This window comes from Nipponia nippon, unplaced genomic scaffold (assembly GCF_047370975.1).
Source record: "Nipponia nippon isolate SJK-2023a ecotype South Korea unplaced genomic scaffold, ASM4737097v1 scaffold_5, whole genome shotgun sequence".
Classification (NCBI taxonomy): Eukaryota; Metazoa; Chordata; class Aves; order Pelecaniformes; family Threskiornithidae; genus Nipponia; species Nipponia nippon.
In genome coordinates, this window is record NW_028262369.1 from 3,286,151 (window position 1) to 3,310,392 (window position 24,242).

Sequence of the window (24,242 nt, forward strand, 5' to 3'; positions counted from 1 at the left end):
GGCTCTTCAGTTGAGGGTCCCCCACAAAGACCCCATCTCTTCTGGAAAATACCTTATATGATACCTCCATTTTCTTCTGTTGATGTGTTCCTTATGAACAGTTTACCGTGTGAGCTAAAGGAATGAACCATACCAATGCAGAGATTACTACACATACGCAATGAGTGAATCAAGGGCAAACAATCAGTGCAAAGAGAGACTACAAAGAGGTAACAACACAATGTCAAATAGTGAAAGTGTAGAAACATTGCTGCAGCATTACGTTATTTGAAGTAGCTTCCATAGTTCGCTGACAAGTCTGGTATCTGCTGTCTCAGGGGAAGGAGCTGTGCATTCCCTGCTGTATGGACTGGCTGCCAGAGCAAGATTTCATGGAGAGAGCTCGTAAGCTCTAATCCTGCAGAGATCTTGCCCTGTTATTCAGGATGTGATAGATACAGAGAAGAAAATACCTAGCCCTCAGCCACACTATGTATATACCTGCAGCTGCAGATGAGTAACTATCTGACAAATTAATTGGCCTAGAAGATGAAAATATTTAAGTACTATTGGAAATGCTATTATGTAGAATGAATAAAAATAGCTTATCCTTCTTTGAATGGCAAAGTCAAGGCATGCTTGCTAGGCTAGATTAGGAACTTCCCAGTTTTTGCACAAGATGATTCCATTCTTTTGAACGAATATTAGAAGTGATGCATTGACAGAAATTCTATCAGCAGTCCACTACCTATTTTTGGAAAATGTTTATAGTCTAAACTATACTTAGCATTTGAAGAGTTTTGCGAGCATTGCTTTGGAAAGTTGTGGTTGCAGCCATTGGTATGGTTCATGTGGTTCCTTTAGCTCACGTAGTGAACTGCTCATGAGGAACTCATCAGCTGTTCCAGTGCAATTCACGTTGAATGTGATCTTTGGAAGAAGAGAAATTTGCCAGCTGAGACTGCATTCATTTCTTGCGTTCCACCTGCAGTTTCTGACATCAGGACAAACTGCACAGAGAATTTTTGTAGCAGTCCAAATTACTCAATAAAACACACACACAAAAGTGTGAGCTTCCCAAAGCATATCCTTTTAGTGGTATTTTCAAGGCAGACCAGAGAACATGGGTCTGGAAATGGGGCATATTTAGGAGGCTTTCTGAAAGTTAAATTACTAGTAATATTACCAAGGCTTCTAAATGGGATCTACTGCCTGCAGTAAGAAATAGCTGTGAGGAAGGTTAATATGACCAGAGAGACATTTTTGGACTGAACAGACCCTGCAGAAAACAGCAAGAAAACCTTTTTAGCAAAATAATGGAATTTTTTACACAGTGCTATTTTTTGAACTTGTCACTTTTATGCTAGCTAATGAGGCAATATTACCTATATAGCTATAAAATTTTCTTCTGTTTCCTACACTTAGCGTTCAGTGTTTGCAAACTGTCTGATCTGTACTGAAAAGACACAGATGTTCCTGCATGCCTAATTATAGGGGTTTTTTTCTGCCCTATTTTTTCACTTCTCTCCATAGCACAACCCTTTACAGGACAAATCAATTTGCAGTTATGGTAAACATCTCTTCATCTTGTGTGGATATTGTGTAAATGAAGGTAAATGAAACTCTTGTCAATCTATGAAATTGTAACTGTAAGAATAATCATCTGCTCCTTTATTCATTCTCTTCAGATTTTGTTCAGGGATGGGTTTTCTGCCTTTGTTAGGAAAATTCACATTTATACTAAAGAACCTTTTTTCTATGAGACGTTCGTAACGTTTAACAGATTAGATAAAGTGCTGTCTCCCTAATACACTGCAAAAAAGCTTCTTGAAGATACCTGTAGCCAAATAATACTTGACCAGATGTGTATTGTGATTATGGATATTTTTCCAGCCTTTGAGTTCGAATGAGATGTCTTTCTCTGCTGCTGCATTTCTTTTTGTGTATAAAGTCTTAATAAAATACACAGTTCTTCTGGGAGAGCTTGTATTTTAATGCCAGATGAATTATTTATGCACCAGCACTTACAGAAATGGAATTGCCATATGTTAATATACTGAAGAGGAATGAATCCTGGCTTTTAAACTTACACACAGAGGGATGCCAAAAAACAACAAATAGTGCATTAGAAGCCTGTAAATGTTACTCTGTCTGAGATTAGGCATTTAATATATTTTTGTAGCTTCTGTTAAAACAGTTCAGCTGCTGTGTGATTCGCTTTAGTTCTTGAAGCAGAAACACAGAATTTACTATGAAATACGAGTTAATTTAATGTTTTAATTTGCCCAGCTGAAAGACTAATACAATGAATCAACTATATATCTGTAAAGATGCTTTTCCTTTAAGTGTGACTAGAAGCAAAACTGTGAGAAGGAGTTTTAGAAGAAAATGTTCCATTTTGCCTGTAGGAAAAAACCTAAATGCATACACAAGCCTTTGAAGTAGGCAGAGAACTGGTCATGGTATAATACAATTCTATAACGTCACTGAAGTTGGAGTAAGAGTCCTGAAAAATATGGACACAGCGCAGGCAAGTATTAAGTCAGATTGTGTTCAGCTACAGATATGGACGGAGCCTGCAGTTTCCTTATTGCAGTAAGGTCACAGTCCCTACTTGGATTTACTGAGTGACAGGTTTTCATATCTGAAAGTCCCATTTTATAGGTTGTTCCATTTGTCATTCAGAAAGGTTGAGGGGGGGATAAATTACGGTTATGAACAGAAGATCTGTGTATGTTACATGACAAAAGACATGTCCTGAAGTACCATTTCAAATGATTGTAATAATCTTTACTATCAATGAGTCTTTTATAAAGAGGACTTCACTGGAAGATGAACCTGTAGAAACACAGAGTATGCCGTGAACTTCAGAAACTGGGGTCAGGGCATGGACACTCATTTCCCCGTTCTGCCTCAGTGTGACCTTCCTCACAGTCACTGAAGTATTTCATTACCCCAAAGAGATTTAGGTGCCTAACTGCCACTGAGTCCCGTGGGGACTTAGTTTCTGTGCCTTAGTCAGAAAAATGAAACTAACGGTTCTCCTGACAGCATGAAAGACTGTGTACGATGTGACCCATGCAAATATAGGTGATGACTGGGTTTTTTACGTAATATAGCTTAACACTAGATTCCCAACTGCCACCTCCCATAACAGCAAGCTTGCCTCTACTTTGTGTCGAGTGTTAGAGGTGTCCAGGCTTCTCTGTGGGAAGCTTTAGCTCTGTGCTGCTACAGGAGCTTGAAATAACTCAGCTATTTCCAGCTACCTCTGCATTTCCCCAGTGTTTGGAGTGGTGACACATCCAGGAATGAAGAGGTTCGAGAGGAGAACCTATCGTACACAGGACTAAGTGTAGTGGAGTTGCCTTTGGGATCCACCAGTACCATGGTCTGGGAACTGTAAGAGTTACATCGCTCATCATCCGATGCGTGATGCATTTGCTGGTGTTGCAAATCTGTTTTCAAAACAAACCACCTCATGTCTGCAACAGTGACAAGCTCGTGGTCATAATCATTAGGTGGAATTAAGCTACAGGATATGTGAGCAGTCTTTATGGCCCTTCACATACACTGGGCAACTAAGAATTTGTTGCTGTCCTTATCTATGGCTTAAATTCTTTTTTGGCGTCCTTTCCAGCCCTTCACTCCGACTGTTGCCCATACTTGCTTGGAGGTGGCCATTTGCTTGTATCCTTTTTTCGGAAAACAAACACGGGAAAAAGCTGAGGCTGGGAATGGCTTACAGGTAGCAGGAGATTCAAACTCCAGTGAAAGGGACAATTAAGTAAAGCCAGGTAAAGGATTTGCTCTGCAGGCAATTTTGTTACTCATTTGGCAAGACTGGATCTGGAGGGAAATCTTGCCTCCATTTTTGCTATTCGAGTGCATGTAACAGTTCATTTTTGTGTGTGTCACCAGAAAAATACCTGGATTGGTATGTGCTGCATGCGTGGTTTAGGAATGTATTTGGATTTATATCAAAATTAGTTAGACTCCATTTGGATGTACAAAGAGACAGCTATACCAATTCCATGCTGATTGTTGTCACTCTTACAACATTTAGCATATCTTTAAAACTCAGATAATAAATGCAAAGCAAATTATTGGTCATCATGTTTTTCAAAGAAAGAAAGGAAGACAAGAATTCTGTTCGTACACATAGATTAATAAAAAAGTTAAATGGATTATAACTTTCAAAATTCCATCATTTTGCATTTAAAAGCTCATGATTTTTGAACTCTTGTGGTCAGTCAGCAATCCTGAGTCTCCTTCTATAATCTGTTATAGTGTCTGTAACAGCATGCACTTTGTTTTGACTTTAAGGAGAGAAGCCTGCAATTTCCATGTTAAAGGTTCCGGGTTGATTCCTGCTGACCTCTCTGTAGGCAGGCAAGGTTCATTATATATGGAAATGATTCACAGCCTTTCTGCTTTATTGAGTGTTCTTGGTCTTAAATTTCTGCCTAAAAATAAGTTGCAGCAGCACAATCCGTGGCGGCACTTATAATCACTTGTAGACACAGATTACCATAACACTTTCCCTCCCCCCTTTTTTTTTTTTTAACGTGCTAAACTTAAAGTAGTTTTAGCTAATTGGCAACTTGGCTTTTTAACAAGAGATTAAGAAACTGTCTTGTTCTAGTGAATTGTGAATCTCTCTAGCTTACACAGAAGACATAATTACTACAGGACCTCTAAACTGATTTTTCTGGGAAATGGGGCTGTAACTCCACGAGATTCTTTGCTATAGGAAGTGTGTAAATGCATAATGAATATCTCTTTATATTTATATAGCATGTGCTAGTTTGTCCAGACTTTCATTTTGCTAAATTAAGCAAATAAGCTAATGACTGCTATATGTGACTAAACATGGAGAGGTTCAATAGCAGTAGCTTAAATCATGAGAAATATGTGCATTTTTTGTGCTTGGTATATGAATGAGACTGATGCCATGGCTGTCTGATGTATGAAGGGTGAATTATAACTATGTGGGAAGGAAGTCAGACTTTTCCACAGTTATAATTTAGACTTGCCAAACGCAGAAGTAATTCTTTGTATGCATATTATTAATGAATAGATAAACACTATTTTATAGTGTTTCTGTTAGGTATGTCACATGCCAGCTAGGTTTCTGTTTACTGACTCCATAAAAAAAATAACATTCTAACTTCAAACATAGATTTACTAACTCAGGACTCGGATTCAGGTGGTAGTGTACAGCACTCAGTACAGTATGACTGCACACATTCATATGAACGAAATGGCTTGCTGGTATGATCCTACAAAACCCAACCCGCTTGATTTTTAGAGTCGCTGGGCTCTCTCAGCTCCCCAGGCAGCCACCGAGATCTCCGTGTGCTCAGCTCTTCTAGAAATCCACCCCACTGCAACATAACTAAGCCACAACACATCCCTGTTCTGCATGACATCAGACACAGATTCCAGTTACTTGACCTCCATTAGAAAAATACGCATAAAATCATCCCAGCCATTGCCACTTTCTACCTCTTGAAAGCAAGTTATGTTTCTTCTCTGTTTCTAACACAGAGCATAAAAATAACACTGAACCCTCTCACATGCTGCTAAAAAGACTAAAAGAGAATGATTAAATTTATGGAAAGTAATTGGCTCCATAGGAAATGTATGCCTTGATTTCTGCAACATGACAGGCCTGAACGCTTGCAGAATTGGGAAAGCAAATGCTAACATAAACAGGAAAGAAATTCAAAATTAAGATCAGTATTTTGTGGAGGGGAGGGAAATACAACTTATTATTTTATTTTCACCACAGTTGTTAAAAAAAAAATGGAAACACAAAGAAGCTGTGAAATTTGTATACTTCTAAAATGTGCAGTAGGATTCAAAATGAATAGCGTCACATTACTATCATGGGGAATGAACTTGTGTGCTGCTGTGCCGAACAGATAGGGCAGACTGCTGACATCAAAAGAAGAAACACAGTAAAAACATAGCACTTATGTGCTGGATGAAAAATGATTAATTTACGACTCTGCAGCTTTGAACTTCCTAACTCTCTTTGAACTGTCAGTTTTCAAAATGCTTTCCAGAGTGCTGCTTTTATGTAGACTATCCTCTCTGCACTGAACACTTGAGTGTAGAAGTGCTTTGACTTTTCTCTGAAACATGCCTCTGATGGGAGGTGTGGGGACAAAAGAGAAGCAGGACTGTTCTAAAGGGCCTGGACCAGCTAGGGAAATGCCAAGAGGCCACTTCAGAGAGTTCTGCAACCTTTTAATCCTGGCAAGCCCAAGAAGAAAAGCCAATTCAGGAACCTTAAATTCAAACGTTTCTGTCTATCCTTCTCTTCATGTGAATAATTGTTGCTTTTCACTGCTACCCACTAGTCTGCAGTTGCCTGCACAGCCAGTCCAAATTAAGGGTATATTTCTTCAGCACCTTCTTTTCTCAGATTTAGCCACTTTGTAGTATATAAATTCCTTGGAGCAGGGACTATACTTACAGCGTTATTCACACGGTGCTTAGCACGCTGCAGCACTGATCTGCTCAATGTCACTTCACGTTAACTTCTTACACACACTATACCTAATACTTGAGATATCAAATTTAACTCCCTTATAATCCCAAGGGTTTTTTTTACTTAAATAACTAAAATTATTTGTTGAAATTGAAACTTCTAAAACATTTCACTTAAAACCTGAACGTAATTTCTATAAAAACCAATGGATTTCCCTGTATTTTGCATTCTCCTCTCGGTGCTTTTGTAAAATATATGTTTGTAGCTTACACACCGTTCTTTTGTGACTGACTTTACCACTTTTAATTTATATTATTTTTAGGGGAAACCTAGGACTGTCTAAGTTTGGACTAACACTCTGTTTGGCTCCAGATACATACACCCAATTAATTTCACTAGCAGTAACCCCCCTGAGTAGCTGTGCTGAATTTCATGGTTAATATGCACGATCAAGGACATGCGTATTCTTTAAATGTTATTTATGTTGTATGTTGAAAATAATTAGATGTTATTTTTTGGAAAAAGTTGGTGCTTATATTTTTTCCATCTACAACTTGTGTGGAAATTTCACAGAAAAGGTATAAAGTTCTCAGGATTTATGCTTCCTACAAGAAAAGTACCGTGTGATTTCTTCTTTGGGTGCCTGCTATGAAGTAAATGTTTGAAATTTAACATAAGTTACCATGTCCCCAAATTTACATGCAGTTCCCCTGGGAAAGTCTGACTAAGCCCCTGGTACGTTTTGCATATGCAGTGAATTTGCTTTTCCTCACTGTTGATGCACACTGAAAAGACTATTTACAGAGAGTCACATCCTGATACCTCACATAGACCTACCAGACAGTATCACAGACAAATGGGGATCCGCTTTCAGTATGACACTCTTGAAGAGCGAGGTTATAAAAGGGATATTTCAGACCATGACATTCATTTACACTTCAGTTTCCTTTTATAAAAGCCCTCATTTTGATTTATAACCATGTTTCTCTCCAAACTCCTGTAGCAAAATCTAGGAAGTTTCTCTCTGCTGCTTTCCTGAAGGAAGTAGAAGAAATAGAGCTACACTGACATTGTAACAATCACTTCAAAAAGAGAAAAAGCTAGCTAGTGCTAGTGCTGTAGCTGTCTATTGAATTGTACCTATGGCCACACAGTTCTGCTGTATTTAATAAAATCATAATGAGAAACAGTGCCAACCGGCTTTGCTCATTTGGAGTTTCCTGCCATCATTTTGCTGTCTCCTCCCCAGAGAACAGGGGATTAAATGGTGAACAAAGGCTCTTGATAAACATAACACACTTGAATCTGATCTCTTGAAACAGAAATATTAATTACTAATGCATTTCATGCTCACATGCAGGTGGTACTATAAATATGCTATTTTGTTTCAGAGAATAAGCTAATGTGTGGCTTGCCTGATCGCCATGCCCCAAGTATAAACATTTTGAAAATAAAGTGACAACCATTAAGCTTATACAAACTTTACTCTGTATGCTGGGCTTGATGGCATCCTTTAAACCTCCTAAGAGCTAAGTATAGAGGGACCATACATTCGGTTAAATAACAGTTAAGTGTTGGTTGAACCACATCAACACTGATTAGGTTGTTAATGATATTTTTAAACATGCTTGGCCACGGATATGAGATCTTTTTGAGTTTTGAAGGAGAGAGGGAAGTTTGAGGTAGCAGTTTGTGGTTCCTGGGCTTTCAAAGTGTACTGGTTAGATTAGCCAGTTAGATGAACTGGAATTCCTTCTTCTCCACATCAGCATTGAGGAGAGGCTTTCCAGAAGTGCTGGTATCACTCTGAACAGTCTCCTGAGGTAGAGATGTAACTTGTTTGCTTTTCCTTCAGGTTATATATATATAAATAACATAGTTTCAACTGACAAAAGGAAAAAAAAAAAAGAAAAAAGAAATGGGCAAAGGCTGACAATCCTGCTTGTTGAGTTTCTAGATTTACTGAGTCATAAAGGTTAGGAGGATACAGAACTATCAAGGATGTGTATTTAAACAAGTTGTGTGTTCCGTGTGTACTGTTAATCTCCTGTGTAGGGAACTCGTTGGAAAAGAAATTGCTGCTGAAATCATCTTGCTTCATAGACACGCTGCAAAATGCTAAACTCTATGAAATAAAGTCTCTCTAAAGGGCCACAGTTGAAGATGATTGCAGCAAGTTAAAAAACAAAACCATCCAAATGTAGTTTTCCATTCATTCTTTTGTCAGGCAGAGGAGTTTGTTCCTCATCCCCTGCTCCGAATGATACTCACCTCAGCCTGGCTCTCAGGGTGCAGTGGCACTGGCTGAAGACGAAGGGAATCATACGGTGAGGGAACTGCTCATTCACGTCTGTTCTCGTGCTCAAGGGAAGAATACAAGTTGTCCCAAAGCAGAAAGCAGTAGATCATCCTCAAAGCACTTTTTTATGGATTAATGTTTGTTAGATAGATGTTTGTAGATTATTTTTAATGCCAGTGGGGCCACATCACCATCTAATCTGACATCTTTTCTAGCACAGCCTTAGACAACACAATACCCCAAAGCACCCCAATAAGCTCAGGATCTCTTCATGTCTAGACCTACGGAGTTCTACTTAAAATTGTTTTCCTTGACAACTCAAGTGTGAAATATTTATCATCCTTATCTATAATATGTCTCTACCCTTATCATGCCTTTTACATGATGAGGACTTTTCCAATGTGAGCTATTGACTAATTTGGCAGATTCCTGTTGACTGAAAAACAATTTGAAAGGAGGGAAGGAAATTCTTCAAAGGCTTGCAGAGATTTCGCTTTCATTCATTACACAAGAAAGGAACTGGGATCAGGGACTAGGGTTTGCCCTTAACATCGGTAGGTGGTAGTATCTGAGGGGATGAAGGGGCTGAAATAAAAGGCATTCTTTATTTAACATAGAGATCTATTCCTTGTCAACATGCACACTCACCTTTCCAAGCTTCTAGGAGAAACAAAAAGCAAGTTGGTGGCAGTTTTTCTCATTGAATCTCCTTCATTTTTTGCTTTTTGAAAGACCCATACAATTCTTGCCTGAATAGGCAGTATGAGGCTTTTCACGTTGTTTTGCAATCTGAGGCCTCCTTTTCAGGACAACATTTTTGAATAACTTAGTCCAGATCGTGGAGCGATGCAGAGAGACTATCATCTTCCATGCGATGACAAGCAAAATGATTTTTTTCTCACCGGTCGATGTCTACTACAGAACAAAAGGACACATTTTAGAAAATTTGTAATGGTTTAGATTGAATGTATTTTCAGATGAAAGCAGTACAACAGTAGGGAAGCTTCTAATGTCAGTTAAAATACTCACTATTTATTTCCAGTTTCCCAGGCAATGAAGCAAGAGGGACAGCACTGCTTAGTCTGCGTAACCAAGGGACTGTAGCTTGCAGATTGCTGAGTCAGCTGGCTTGCGAGACGGCACAGGGAGCCAGCAGGCAGGCTGCGCCGTGGGGATATCCCAGAGCCCCAGACCTCAAGAAGAATACATGTTCCTGGCATCATAGCAGACTAATTGAAAGTCCAAAGAACAGTTTATGTTAATTTTGGTGACAGATCAGAGAGAGATATTGTAGTTTTCATGCTACTGTAAACCTCATTCATTTACAGATTTGGTGCTTCAAGTACAGAAATGTCTGCCTGTTTGGTTTCAGGGTAAAAATCACTGTAACAGGTATTTTAAACCTTGTACTATAAATGTAGAGAAAGGAATGCTGGGTGAGAAGTTTGAAATGGGAACTATGAAGTGAGGCTTTCATTTTAGCAGCGTCTGTCTTAATGATCTCGTAACATCCCATTTTAATATTTTTTTCCTTTAGCTAGAAAAAAAGATTTACAGGTTTTCTAAATAAAACCTGTTCTTTGCCATGTTTTAAGATGCCGTTAAACAAGATAATAATTGTCCTTTTATGTGGGAGAAAATAATTTTCTTGAGAGGGACTGCTTTTCTGGAGATGAAACGTATATGAAAAGCAGAGCAAGGACTGAAAACATAGTTTGTTTCTGCTGTGTTTATAAGGGTTAGGTTTTTTATATTTTAAGCTTGCACTCTGACTGCTGCACAGTTTTACCTGGCTAAGCTAGACCATGAAAAGTAAGAACAGAGCGAGAGGAAAATGGCACGTTGGAGTTGGACAGAATGGGAATACAAATTCTGCATTCCAGATGATGTTTGGAGTATAGCCAAAGCTGATAGAGGGGAAAATTTTACATGGACCCTCCTACAGGGATTAGTCCCTAAAAAAAAAAAAAGCTCTCTAGATTAAATTGGCAAGGATCTGTGTCATGGAGGACACGAATGTCCAGAAACAGTGGGGAAGAATCTGTGTTGATACATTTTGCTCCTTTTAATACATTCATTCCCAGAAAGTGTACAGTCCCCTGTAGTAGCATGAAATTATGCTTTTTCTTCTGAATAGCTCAGCAAAAAACCCCAGTGGTTGGAACAGTACTTTCTTTTCTTATTTTATTCTCACTTCAGGTGTGGCTTCCAGATTTTTTTGAGCCTTGATGCTAGGCCTGGACTTCTCTTTCTTGCTTTATGAAATCTCAACAAAGTTCTTTGGAGGTAGCAGTAGATTTTGTTGTCGTCGTCTTATTTCCTTAAGACATCTCAACCCTGTCTGATGCTGTAGGAAACTTCTTATAAGAAGCCAGATTGGCAACTTAATGTACAGGCAGCTACACAGAACTACAAACTCACAGGGTTTCTCAGTACCAGGCAAGTGCACCTGGAAGCCTCAAGCACCCTCATTTAGTCAAGTGTCCATAATTTGTGGATTTTGCAAGGTCTTTACTTCTTTTTTAGACCACTCGTAAAGCAAGTTGATGCACAGACTTTTCTCTACATCATTTCAGGTTCCATAAAATGATTTGTTATTATTAGGGCACCCTCTGTCACCTGTAAATGTAACAGACAATCTGTGGGATTAAATCTTTGCCAGATAGAAAGCTGAAGTTTGACGACTAATTGGCCTTCAGGCAGCAGAATGCAATGTTGGCTCTTTCGGGAAAGCCTCCTTCACTTGCAGGTTGCCCTGAGCTGTGTGTACCCTTCCTTTCGTGCATGGCGAGGGCTTAGGAACCAGCCACTTCGCCAATACAATGCTGAATGTCTCACACGGTTCCTAACACACAGAAAGTCCTCTCTCTCTTCTACCTCGGGGAATAATGATCTGTTGCATGGGGATACTGGGGGGACTGGTTAATTGTTGGAAAAAAAAAACCACTTTTGAAGATGTAGAGAACAACATTTCATTTACCAGCTTTTTCCTCTCTACTTATTTTTTATGTCTGTTCCATCCTAATTTGATATTACTTTCTTTTTCATTCCTCTTTTCCATGCTTGTTTTTCCCTCTCTATACAACTGATACTATTTCAATGCCATCTTAAAGACTTCTGCTTTTGTAACTCACGTGTGAACCAATGTGGAATTGGGTTAAAATAAAATTTGTGCTGTATTCATAAGTAATACCAAGAAAAGGAGACTGTACTTCCTGAGTCTGAAGTATATTTTTATAGGTAGGTGAGTTATAAAACCTCTATAATAGGAGGCTATTAGAATAGAAATACTGACATAAATGTTACTGGAATGACCTGACTGGAAGGAACTGAACTTAAAGTTCTCTGAAAATAATGAGGAGTTTAAGTATTGCTACAATAACACACTACTGGTATTTTCATTTTAAGTGTTAGAAGTTGAGCACCTGGATTTACTTGATTTTCTTTAGGCTGTTCTGTACTCCGCTCTGCTAAATCTTTTAACCCTAGACTGCCTGCAGTGACCCATGGCTGCCCTGGATGACTGCGTACCTAAATGGGCACTGGGAAACGACTCCATGGTGTTAAATTCAGCACACAAGCTGCTGCTTCTTAAAATAAAGGAAGAAGTTCTAGTGTCTATCAAATGAAGAAATTCACATGCAAGAACAGAAAAACTGCTATCTGCCAGCTTCTCTAAAGAGAGCAGGCACCCACCAACCCATCCCTGCATATTTCTGCAGCTGGCACCTTTTGAGGATGGCATGGCAGCCCTAACCATTCATCTCTGTATTTCGGCACTAATCAAACTAACTGGTATCACTTTTTATCCCAAGGTTGTGCAGAAGCTGGTTGTATAGCTTCATAAATCCAAATTATAATTACATTTAAATAGGCTATTTATTTTAAGGAAATACCAAGGCCCTCATCTTATAGTCTTATTACCTGCATTGGTAACTACATAGAGTAGTGGATGTAACTAGGTTAAAAATAGTAGTTGTCTTATGATGTTTCCAGAAACCTTTAAGGTGTCTGTTCTCTGTTGGATCAACAGTGTGCCGTGAGCCAGACGATCTCGTGCCCCTGTGACTGTAGTCCAAGGTCTGATTCTGCGCTTGCAAGAAGCTGCTGAAGTAGGCATTCAGTTAATGTCAAAGAAATTGATAACAGTGTGAGGATTTTATACTCACAGCACCCTTTTGGAGAAGGGCCTAAAATATTGCCGCTGGCAGAAAGAGAGATACACTGACAATTCCTAAGGAAGGATTAACATTCCCTTTCCTGTGTCTGTGAGTCAGCTTTAGGGGACTCGCCCTTTTATTCTTTAGTATTTGCTTTTGCATTTTCATTGATATTGAGCCCTCAGTGGGCAGAGACAGCGACTGAATTCTTTCCGGGGATCCGAAGTGGGATATGGCAGTTGAAGGATGACAATTCAGTGAACGGCTGCGCAATTCAACCAGACGAGGGGCTATGCGGATGTATTGTGACAGTGTTGTATGACACCCTAGAATGTCAACGCTCTCCACAATGAACAGAGCTGTTTTTTTCAGTCCTTTATTGGTGGTGCAGGTATCCTGGTGCTTTTGATGGCTGTCGGATCTTATTTCCTATTCACAGAGAAATTAACTATGCCAAAACGATTAAGCTCACTAAGGTAATGTAAGCTGCAAGAGTTTCAAATGACTAGGCTGACAATGGAAGGGACTGTTCAAGGAGAGGCATTTTCATCCTTTATATGTTGTAATAAGTTGTCAAGGCTGAAACCTTTTTTCCTTTTTTTAAAAACAGCTAGATGTTAAGAAAAATGAGTACTTGCTAGCCCAGGATGTGAAAGCTAACCATTCTGAAAAGTGAAAAACAAACCTCTTCATTGTTAAATTCAACAGGCAGACAGCGACTCTGCTTATTAGCTAGGATGATGGCATATGTTTTTCACTGCGGGCTGCTGACAAGCAATCCTGCTGACTCCCCCAGTCAGGTTATACTTGCTTTGCGGGATGCTAGCAGCAATCATTGCTCATCGCACTGCTGCCTTCCTTTTTGGCCAATACAAGCTTTGGAATCTCACCACTATTTCTAGCGATGGATAAAAGTCCTGTCTCGCAGGAGCTGATTTCTAGTGCCCTCTGCCCTGCGGGAGCTTTCCACGGGCAGCAGTGTGCCGGAGTGCCAGCCTAAGGAGAGCTTTGTGAGGGGAAATCTTGGTGGTTTTGTGTTTTGTGATGGAATTCTGAATAATGTGACAGCACTTTGTACAGATGGGTAAGAATGGGGCATTTCAGCTCCTGCTTCTTCAGTGCAAAGGGAATGGTTGAAAAACGGAACGTGTGTCTGTAAGGAAATAGTTGGGTGTGGCGGGTTGACCGTGGCTGGACGCTGGTGCCACCAAGCCGCTCTATCACTCTCCTCCTCTGCAGGATGGCGGGGGGGAGAAAATGAGATTAAAAAAACCCTCATGGATCAAGACAAAGGCAGTTTAATAAAAGCAAAAGCTGCGCATGGAAGCAAAAGGAAAACAAAGATTTTATTCTCTACTTCCCATCAGCAGGCGATGTCCAGCCGCTTCCTGGGAAGCAGGGCTTCAGTTGGTTGCTCCAGAAGAAAAGCGTCGTAAATAACGAATGCCCCCTGCTTCCTCCTCCTTTCTCTTAGCTTTTATTGCTGAGTGGATGTCATACGGTATGGAATATCCCTTTGGTCAGTTTGGGTCAGCTGTCCTGGCTATGTCCCTCCCAAGATCTTGCCCACCCCCAGCCTGCTGGTGAGGTGGGGGAAAGGTTGGAGAAACAGCCTTGATGCTGTGCGAGCAGTGCTCGTAGAATCATAGAATCGTTACGGTTGGAAAGGACGTCTGAGATCATTGAGCCCAACCTGTTAACGTAACTGCCTGGTCCACCTCTAAACCCTGTCCCTAAGCACCACATCCACATGTTTTTCGAATACTTCCAGGGACTGTGATTGCACCCCTGCCCTGGGCAGCCTGTTCCAATGCCCACCTGGGGATGTTGGTCGACAGCCGCTGAACATGAGCCAGCAGTGTGCCCAGGTGGCCAAGAGGGCCAATGGCATCCTGGCTTGTATCAGGAATAGCGTGGCCAGCAGGAGCAGGGAGGCGATGGTGCCCCTGCGCTGGGCACTGGTGAGGCCGCCCCTCGAATGCTGTGCTCAGCGCTGGGCCCCTCACCCCAAGGCGGCCATGGAGGGGCTGGAGCGTGGCCAGAGCAGGGCAGCGAGGCTGGGGCAGGGGCTGGAGCCCAAGGCTGGGGAGGAGCGGCTGGGGGGGCTGGGGGGGCTCAGCCTGGAGAAGAGGAGGCTGAGGGGAGCCCTCATCGCGCTCTGCAACTGCCTGAAAGGAGGCTGGAGCTGGGGGGGTCGGTCTCTTCTCCCCAGTAAGAAGTGATAGGATGAGAGGAAATGGCCTCAAGTTGGGCCAGGGCAGGTTTGGGTTGGGTATTAGGAAAAAATTCTTCATGGAGAGAGTGGTTAGGCATGCTCAGCAGCAGCCAAAACACTGCTGTGTTATCAACACCTTTCTAGCTACCAGTACGAAGCACAGCACTATGAGGGCTGCTATGGGGAAAAGTAACTCCATCTCGGCCAGACCCAGTACATTGGGATAAAGCTGTGCAGTGTTCACTATTTCCAAGTGATAAATGGGGGCTAACGATGTCATGTCTGTAGGTCGAGAAGGCGCTTTTCTCATTCTTTCTTCTCACTCCTGCTCTCCTTTGGCCAAACCCTTCTGACCGGCCAGCCTTCCACGTCTTCCTCCTTTAATCTCTAATAGCCCTCTAGTAACCTGCTCACGAGAAGAATTCTTTGCATTCTTGTTTCCCTGCTGCATAAACATCGGCAATTCCCACCTTCTAATCATTTGGTGGTACTAGGGCATTCTGTGTATGAAAGGCAAGAAAGATTTTCTTGAAAATCACTGGCTGATCTATACGACTGAGACATTTCTATGGTTACTGTGCTATGGCCCTACTTTAGCTACCATCTTCCACTGCCCAGGTTTAACTGGTCACCCAGACCTTTGCAATGTCAAATGTTTAATTTTGCAGAAGAAGAAAATAAAAAATAATGTCATAAAAGACTTGAGAAGGGAGAGAAATTTATTAGCAAGAACTGCCTCCTCTCTAAGCCCAGCAAGGGGAAAGTGCCGTCATTCACTTGTGGCACCGTGCACTTAGTGACATTTTCAGAACAGCTTTTGAGAGCACAAGGTGTGAGGAGTTTTCACGCAGCTACGTTCAGAGTCACACAGTTTATTTTGAACTGGTGTAAAGGAAAAGGCTGCAGGATTGGCTTCAAGTTGAAATAAAATGAAAAATGAAATTAGCGCCTTCTAGCCAGGGGTGTCAGCAGCTGCAGAACGGGCTGCCCATACAGCAGCCTGTTACCGTGAAGGGTGCAAGTCCTTCACCCAGGAGGATATTGAAGGTAATTAAATTATCGTCAGAAAAGAAGCACTGCATTACAGTGGGCATTAATTCCCATACTTGTCAATAACGTCAGCCAAGAATGTATAGACTAAATAGACAAAGAGACCAAATTGTACTCCTGAAGCTGGTCTCACTGGAGACGTTGAGAAAGTCCTTCTGCAAAGGCCGGGTTTGTAATACTTGTGTGCTTGTTCAGTGTGTGGATAGCCCCTAGGACTGCCAATATATATTCACCTTTCTTGTGAGAACCTTCTCTCTGTTATTCCAGCAAACTGAATTTAGCTTCTGTTCACTTGTGTAAATGGTAGAAATCAAGACATCTGTCACAGCAGTTTAAAAACTTTGCTTATAAACACGTGCAAATGGGAAGCATCTAAGAGGCAACAGAACTGCAGAAGAGGAAGGTGGGTCTATAGTCTGTCACTGGCTGAGTGAATAGACGATAAGAAGTGATTATAAAGACAAATTTCATTCTAGAGCATATAAAAGAGTATCATAAATCGAAGAGAGGAGGTGCTTCCGTTACTCAATAACAGACATACCACCAGAACCATTCAGGTTGTAAGGCAGCTTGGAAGGCCTCTAGTCCAACCCACCTCTGAGAGCAGGGCTTACTGCAAGATTAGAGCAGACTGCTCAAGGCCTTCTCCAGTTGAGTTTTGAATATCTTCCAGGCTGGAGTTTGCACAGCCTCAGTTAGCAATATGTTCCAGTGTTTCACCCTCACTGTGAGGAATTGTTTTTAATGATTTAACAGAAATTTTCCTTGCTGCAACTTGCAACTGTTGATTCTTGTGCATCTGTTGTTTTTGGCCGCTCTCACAGGTACATGAAAGGCTTTACCGCAGTAGTGTGAAGTGCTTTACCTCAGTAGCATGTCAGAGCTCCATACCTAACTCTGTGCAAGCAAGTGGACTGTCTCCAGTTGGTATATCCACTGCAAACCCTTCAGTTTTGATTAATCATCTTACTTATGATGATCCTTTAGAAGAATGCAGAACAGCAAGGAATAATGGACTCAATAGGTTTCCAGAAGTCTGCTAATTCAGTCCAAAGCGTGGGTATCGCAGTTATTATTTTGACAGATGTTTCCTTGTTTTGTCCCAGACTAACCATCTGATTGTTGATTTTAAAAGATTCTCAAGTTAATAGCGTGCTGACAGCCTCGAGGGAGGAAGCGAGAGTGGTGCTTTCTTTTCCTTTGTACAGGAAATAAGTCAGGGCTGAAATACTGGCAGTTCAGTACGGCACATGTTCTGTCTGTAAATATTGCTCCTTATTACTCTGCCTCCTTTGCATACATGTGTAAAAGGCCCCAGCAAGCCACATGTATACAAACACTAATGTTGTCAATAACTCTGCATTTATTTTGAAGCATTTAACTGATTTGGCTCCCTCTTTGGAACTAAAGTGTACATTTATGTGCATAATTTGCAGGTTTGAACAAGAGTTCAAACATCATCAACTGTTTTTAGACTTAGTCATAAAGGCAGAAGGAGAAACTGGTTTGAGATTCTGTTCAAAATCAGGTCTTGTTTAATCTAATATTAATTTCTTCTGTACCAAGAAGTAATAACGGGGTTATTCTGTCCCGCTAAGCAGTGTATCAAAAGTTGCACACAGAGCTTTTTTCATTATACTCTTTCCCAATAGTTTGAGGTTTACTAATTTTCTTAGCTTAGAGAAAGATCTTATGAATGGGAAAAATAATGAGAAAACAGTCATAGTGTTATGAAGGCTGCAAAATCTTTAAGTGGCATGAGATAGATTTTATGGGTTTGTTTGCACTTGACAAGTACTTCTGCTGCTCTTATTACAGCACAATCTTTTGTTTCATAAGTATCTCTATATTATGTACTAAAGGCTTTAACTACATACAGGATTACTGGAACTGGTTGGATTGTTTCTGCAAAGATGTTGAGCAAAAATATTGGGTTTTAAAAAAATATTGTTTGTTTTTTTTTTTAAAGGCAGATTTTGTTTAGATTATTTTTAAAAACAGATAATGTGTCTCAGGAAACTGTTTCTGAAAATGGACAAGTCTTCGTTTTGGGGAGAACGAGAATATGACTGTCCTCAGCTGGTATGCACTCACCAACCAATGGTACCAGTGCTTGTGGTTTACTGGTTTTCTGGTGGCTTCAGAAGGTTCAGACAGGAATCCTGGCTGCTGTACAGACAAACGCATGGCTCCCCCAACTTCTTGAAGGCAGGAGACAGCAGAGGATGACCAGGAAAGAAGGATCAACGTAATAGGCAGTGATCTGAATGCAACAGCAGCAACTATATAGATCGATTGGCTGTTTTTTAAAGACACACAGCAGAATTTTAAGTAAATGTTTGACGATATTCCATTGCAGAATTTTGTGTGAATCCTTCCTGTTCACAATGAACAAAAGCAAGGAAAACATCAGGCTGCAGAGGTGACCAGTGAAGCTTGCTGAACAACTGAATATGAGCAGTCGGCAGATCAGAGGTAGGAGCACACAATTTGAGAATATGAGTTGAAAATAAGGTAGGCGTAGATTAGGTTTTGGAGAATGAAGATCCAATGCAGGTAGGAGAACCAGAAAAGGATCTTTGAAGCAGTTTTTGACTGAATAGGTTAAAAACTACCAGAGTGAAAAGTGTTGTTGAAGCAAGTCAGTAGTATGAAGAGGCTGAAGTAGCAATTTTAATTATACCCCTGATACATTAAGGGGAAAACAGAAGGAAAGAAAAACTCAGTAAATAAAGCAGGACAAGTCCAGAATGTAATAAGACCACTGTGCATGGGAGGTTTTTATAGTGCTTGTGTGCAATGGGCCAGGCAAAGAAAGCAGGAGAAATGAAAATATTTGGACTGAGGTGATTTCAGTGTAATGGGCTTAGCAGGAGAAGCTGAATAGTCAGACAAACTGCGCATCAGTATAGCTCAGAGAGACTCTGGAAGCTCCTATAGCAACAAAATAACTGCTAGAAGCAATTTAAAATGAAATTGATTGCACAGAAAAAAATCGATGTGCACAAGTCAGTCCAGAGAAGGGGTGTTCTAACAGAAGCTGTTAGAGAGAAAAATCTACACATTCTTCTAGATCTCATTAATCAGTTTCATTCTTTTATCGATACATATAAAATATTACGCAGCTTCCTCTGGGGCAGTAACAGCGTTTGGTGAAGGGAATGAAGGCAGCATCTGGGCTTGAATGTCCAAGCAGTAGTGGTGGTGTAGAGGGAGTATTGAGGAAAATGTGTTTACCACCATTTCATCTCCCTTTCCATTACCTTTTTTTCCCCAGGAGGTAAGTCAACTTCAGCTTGACCTTTCTTCTCAGGGGTTAGTGCCAGCCAGTCCACGAGTGCCTTGATAATTTTCTGCTGGATAGTAGTCAGCGATCTGATTGATGTAACATATCCAAATTAGTTACTTTTAAGAAAAAAGAAAGAGTGACCAACACTAAAGCATTCACTGCCAACAAGTATAATATTCTCTTTAAAGCCAGAAGAGTTTCCTCTGGATTTGATATTCATTAATGCCTTCTTTCTTTTTGCTGAGTCAACTGGATTTGGTTTGTCATGATGAAAGCTCTCCGGTGTAAAAGAGAATGAAAAATGAACATAGAAAAGCAAACAAACACTTTTTCTTTCCACAAAACTGCTCTATGTATCTTTTTTTGTTTAATGTATCCTTCAAAAATGCTTATATGCTTTTTTCATTCCCCTATGTAGACTTTTTATACTGAAGGATTTTTCTGTCCGTATTAAAATAACAGCAAAAGTTATAAAAAAAGGGGAAGTCTTCAGATGGAGCTGATTTGCCTTTGGAAAAGCAGCTGCTTTGCAATGTGTACACCATCATCAGAAAGGCAGAAATAAGTACGAAATTATGAGCAGGAAAGTCTTGGCTCGAAAAATACACTAGGTCTCAAAGTATCTGGGTGTTATTTCTGGTCTGAGTCGTCTAAGAACTTAGGATTTCTCTGGACAATTGTCCTACACCAAAGTATGGTAATGAGAGGTTTAATGCTGCATTATCTTCATTAATTCTCTTCCCAAAATTCCACAAAAGCAAAACATTACCAAGAAGATGTGAGGCTGGATTAACTAGATTAGATACTATGTAAATCCACTTGAAAAACCGTTGCTAAGCACAGGTACTCTGAAAGTTCAAAAGTTTTAGTTAACACTACCTAACTTGAGTCCTCTGTTTTTACAGTGGCATCTATGTAACAGTTAAGCAAAAATAAAAGTGGCAAGACAGATAATTTCCATGTTTATTTGATGAAGAAAATCTTACGACTCTTGTAAAGTGTCTGTTTTTACCAAAGCAAACAGGAGATACAGAGTTTTTGTCATAATGCAAACCTTCAAACCGTGTGCGTGAGCTGGTATTAATTACAGACAGTTTTCTTCAACACTTGTTAGTAATAGGCTTTTCAGTTCAGCTAAACTGTAACCCTATCGTGGCTTTAGCAAAGCCAGTGGAATAATGCCAAGGGTGAATCTGGCTTCACTTAAGAAGCCTTCAAAGAACAAAGTGTCTGGATCTGCTAAGGCGACCGGTCTTGAATGAATCTTAATCAGCTGATGGCTGAGTCTTTATGAACATACTTTAACTGACATAATCAGGTACGAGTAGGTACGAGGAGATAGGAGGAGATAGGACAGGAGATAAAAGAAGTAAGATGTTCTTTATTTATGTACCAGGAGCTGATGATTAGGCATCGCTCTGTTCTGAACTGCGCAGAGGGAGTCCGAGTCTTAGCAGTACGGTAATGGCCAGGCAGTCCTCTGACACGCAGTTAGGACCAATAGTTAAGTACGCTGGTGAGAGAGAAGGGAGATGATTTGGAGAGTGGTAGATTTCCTCAGGAATTAAAAAGTAAGAGGCAACAGAAGTTTGCTTCTGGGATCTAAGCCATGACCTTTGAAAGCATTCAATTCAACTAAAAAATGCAGGACTGTATTAGCAAGGGAGAAAGATAGCTGCTCATAGCATATTGTTGCTAGAACATTGTAATCCTTCCTTGGGGCCTGAAATAAAAGTGAAAGTAGGTCACGTCTCTTCACTTGGATGGGTACTAGTTTGCACGTTATCCAATCAAATTATTCTCTTATTAAATATTTCCAGAAAGCATGACCTAAATGGGGCTTGTTCACAAATAACTGTCAAAAAAAAAAAAAGACCTTTGTTGCATCCACAAGATGTTTTAACTTGACTCTCTTATAGGTGTGGCAAATGGCAAGGAAACCCAGTTCTCTTCTGTTGGAGGCATAGCTCTTGGCTAACACCTAGGCAGAACACGATCTGTATGTCACCATCCATGGGTCTAGTTTCAATCAGGTTGCCCATCAGCATTCCCCTTTCCTGGACTTATCATGAGGTGTTAATAAACCAGTGTGTTTACTTACATAGCGATTAGAAATGTGCAAAGTGCTCTATTAAAAATATACTAGCATGTTTATTTTCAAACTTTCAGATGAAAAGTACAAAGTATAGGTTTACTGGTTTTGTCTTGTCAATCCACCAGCGTAACAGAAGCGTGAGATGTGAAAGGTGTATTCCTACTGCTTTATCAGTAATTTCAATAAACATGTGCCTGATGTTTCTTCTGTATGTTAAGAATGTCTTGAAACCGAAATGCTGACTTCACAGGCATCGTAAGGAGACATGCTTTTATGACCAGGTAATGTATGATGTGAATAATCTAAATTATTCTGAGCTCCAAAACACTCTTATTTCTTAATGACCAGCAGATTTGAATAAATGCATTATATTGATCGGCTCTTTGTTAGTATAATCCTGCCCGCAGGAATTAAAACCCAGGGTGATCAGAGGAAAAATATCATCCAAATAGCCATGAAGATAGTAGTTCAGTCCTCAGTGGAGTGGATTTATATTTGTAAAATATTCTTCTGTAGAATGCATCATTTAATTTGTTTTTAAGCAAATTAAATTTCAGTTTTGTTAGACTACTTGGTGCAAGAAGAGAACTGGCTTGGACTTGGAATCCGATATTTATTGAGCTGTGTTGTTCTAATGTGCTTTTTGGTTGTATTCCATCTACCCTATTCAGAGATGGTAGGTCAAACTGCTTTGGCTCTACCAATACAGATATTGTGTTACACAGAGCTTCATGCACTCAGGCAACGGAGAGGTTTTTAATTAAAACACTCTGTAATGATTCACTGGTCTCTGGAAGTTTGTACATAATCCAAGATAAACTAGTAAAATAAAGTGCAAATTTCAAACATAGTTCTATAGTTCTGCTAGTTTTTTTTTTTTTGTCAGAACGTCTTTTAATTCCATCTTTTAGATGATATACTAACGATTTTGGCTTTTTGACCAATTTACCTCAAAGATTAGCTATTTTTCCCTTTCCCCTCTTTCCATATAATGTTTAATTCCAAATGTAGATATTGTATTGACAAGTCCAGACCAATAAGAACTTGCATGAGATCTAAAATTCTGTAATTTCCAGAAAGGAACTACTTGGTTCCTAATTCTTAGATTTACCTCTGCTGTCATATTATCCTTCGGTTGTAAAGACTTATTTTGCCTGGACCAGTTCCAAACTAAACTTTAATTTTGCAGTCTCAACAGATGCTGATATTTTCAAATAAAAATGATTCATTTGCATTTTTAGGGAGCATCTATACCTAGGTTTAATATCTAAAAGTTTATACATTTGGAAGGAAGGCTCTCTCTTGATGATAAGTACCTAAAATACTGTACTAGAACTGACAGATTATTTGCAAGTATAGCTCTCAACCATTCAGGTCAGATCAGAACCGTAAATACAATCTGCATTAATATGGGGAAAGAGCAGATCTGAAATGTCGTTAATCAGCCTGCGACTGAAGACAGTCATCACTACCTTTAAACTCGCTGGAGGGGAGAGGAGGATGAGAGAAAGGAGGGGGAAGGAACAACATGGAGTCGACTGCAGCCGTGCCCATGTGACACATGAAAAAGTCTGCCTTTTCCATGAGATTCCTGGAAAAGCGCCCGGACTGATGTGAATTTGGACTCTGCCAGTGTAAAAGAATTAGCTTTCCTGTGGAATACATTGATTGCCAGACTAACCTTAAAATATGCAGTGAAAACAACAACAAACCCCGCCATCTAAAATACAGGTGTGGAAGAGCAAAAGATTTAATTTTCTTAATTTATCAACAGAACATTTTTAAGCCTGCTGTATGTCACTTTAGCCTTTCAAGCGCTGTGATAATAAAGCTATTTTTATTCTCTTCCCTCTCCTCACCCACTGCTTAAAATATCCCAGCCAGCAGAACGGATTTGCATTTTCTGCTCCATAGAACTTGCTAAGAAAGCGTTCAGTCTGCGGAAGGTGCCCAGAACTTGCCTGGCCCTGCTTTGTACAGGAATGAGAAGTTTAGCACCAGAGGGGATTAGACAGCAGAATCAATATATTTGTTCTATCTTTGCCATGCTACAAAGAAGTCTAGAGTCTTTTAAACCAAGGAGAAAGTTTGAAATACAGTTTTGCTACTATCACTGTGTAGTCTCCTTTCTGTGGAAAATAACATCAGCCCTGCACTTTGCTTTCCAGTCAGTGCCTAAAGGGACAATGTCTTCATCTGTTCCTTTCTATTTATGGCATGATCGAGGATAATTAACGCTTTTAAACAACTTGCCAATTTGTTTCTAAAGGTCACAAAAGATCTGCTCAGCTTGTTGAAGCTTCATTTATGAGGTCTAATTTTTCCAGATGTGGAAGGAAAATTAAAAATTAAGTAAGTCCACCGTATTATATCTACAGCAGAAGGAATTTTTTGTAGATTTTCAACATTATTGCTTTTAAAAAGTTAACTTCACAGAACACGGCACCTGTGATGGTGCTTCTAGTGCAAATGCTCCCCAAATGCACTTTGGGATTTGCCAAGGGAGATGCAGAATGGGCTTCTGCTTTGAATGCCTGTGGAAAACTGGATGAAAGATTTGGAGGCTGTTGTGGGATGTGGGGTAAGCAGTGTGCCTGGAGTACAGATAAATGCACACTGAGTTTGAAGAGCCTTGATCTCCAACCTAACTGTCCAA

General features: G+C 40.1%; 1 protein-coding gene across 4 annotated transcripts in view; it reads left to right on the forward strand.

Moving 5' to 3' along the window:
* The window catches only part of LITAF (lipopolysaccharide induced TNF factor), an 85,355-nt gene that overhangs the window by 18,279 nt on the left and 42,834 nt on the right, over positions 1 to 24,242 (forward strand). For 2 of the 4 annotated variants that reach the window (XM_087730581.1, XM_087730583.1), the window contains one exon: positions 18,562 to 18,677. The exons of the other annotated variants lie outside the window; for them this stretch is intronic. The gene's annotated coding sequence lies outside the window, so the exon portion shown is untranslated. The remainder of the gene's footprint in view (positions 1 to 18,561; positions 18,678 to 24,242) is intronic. 4 annotated transcript variants of the gene reach the window in all.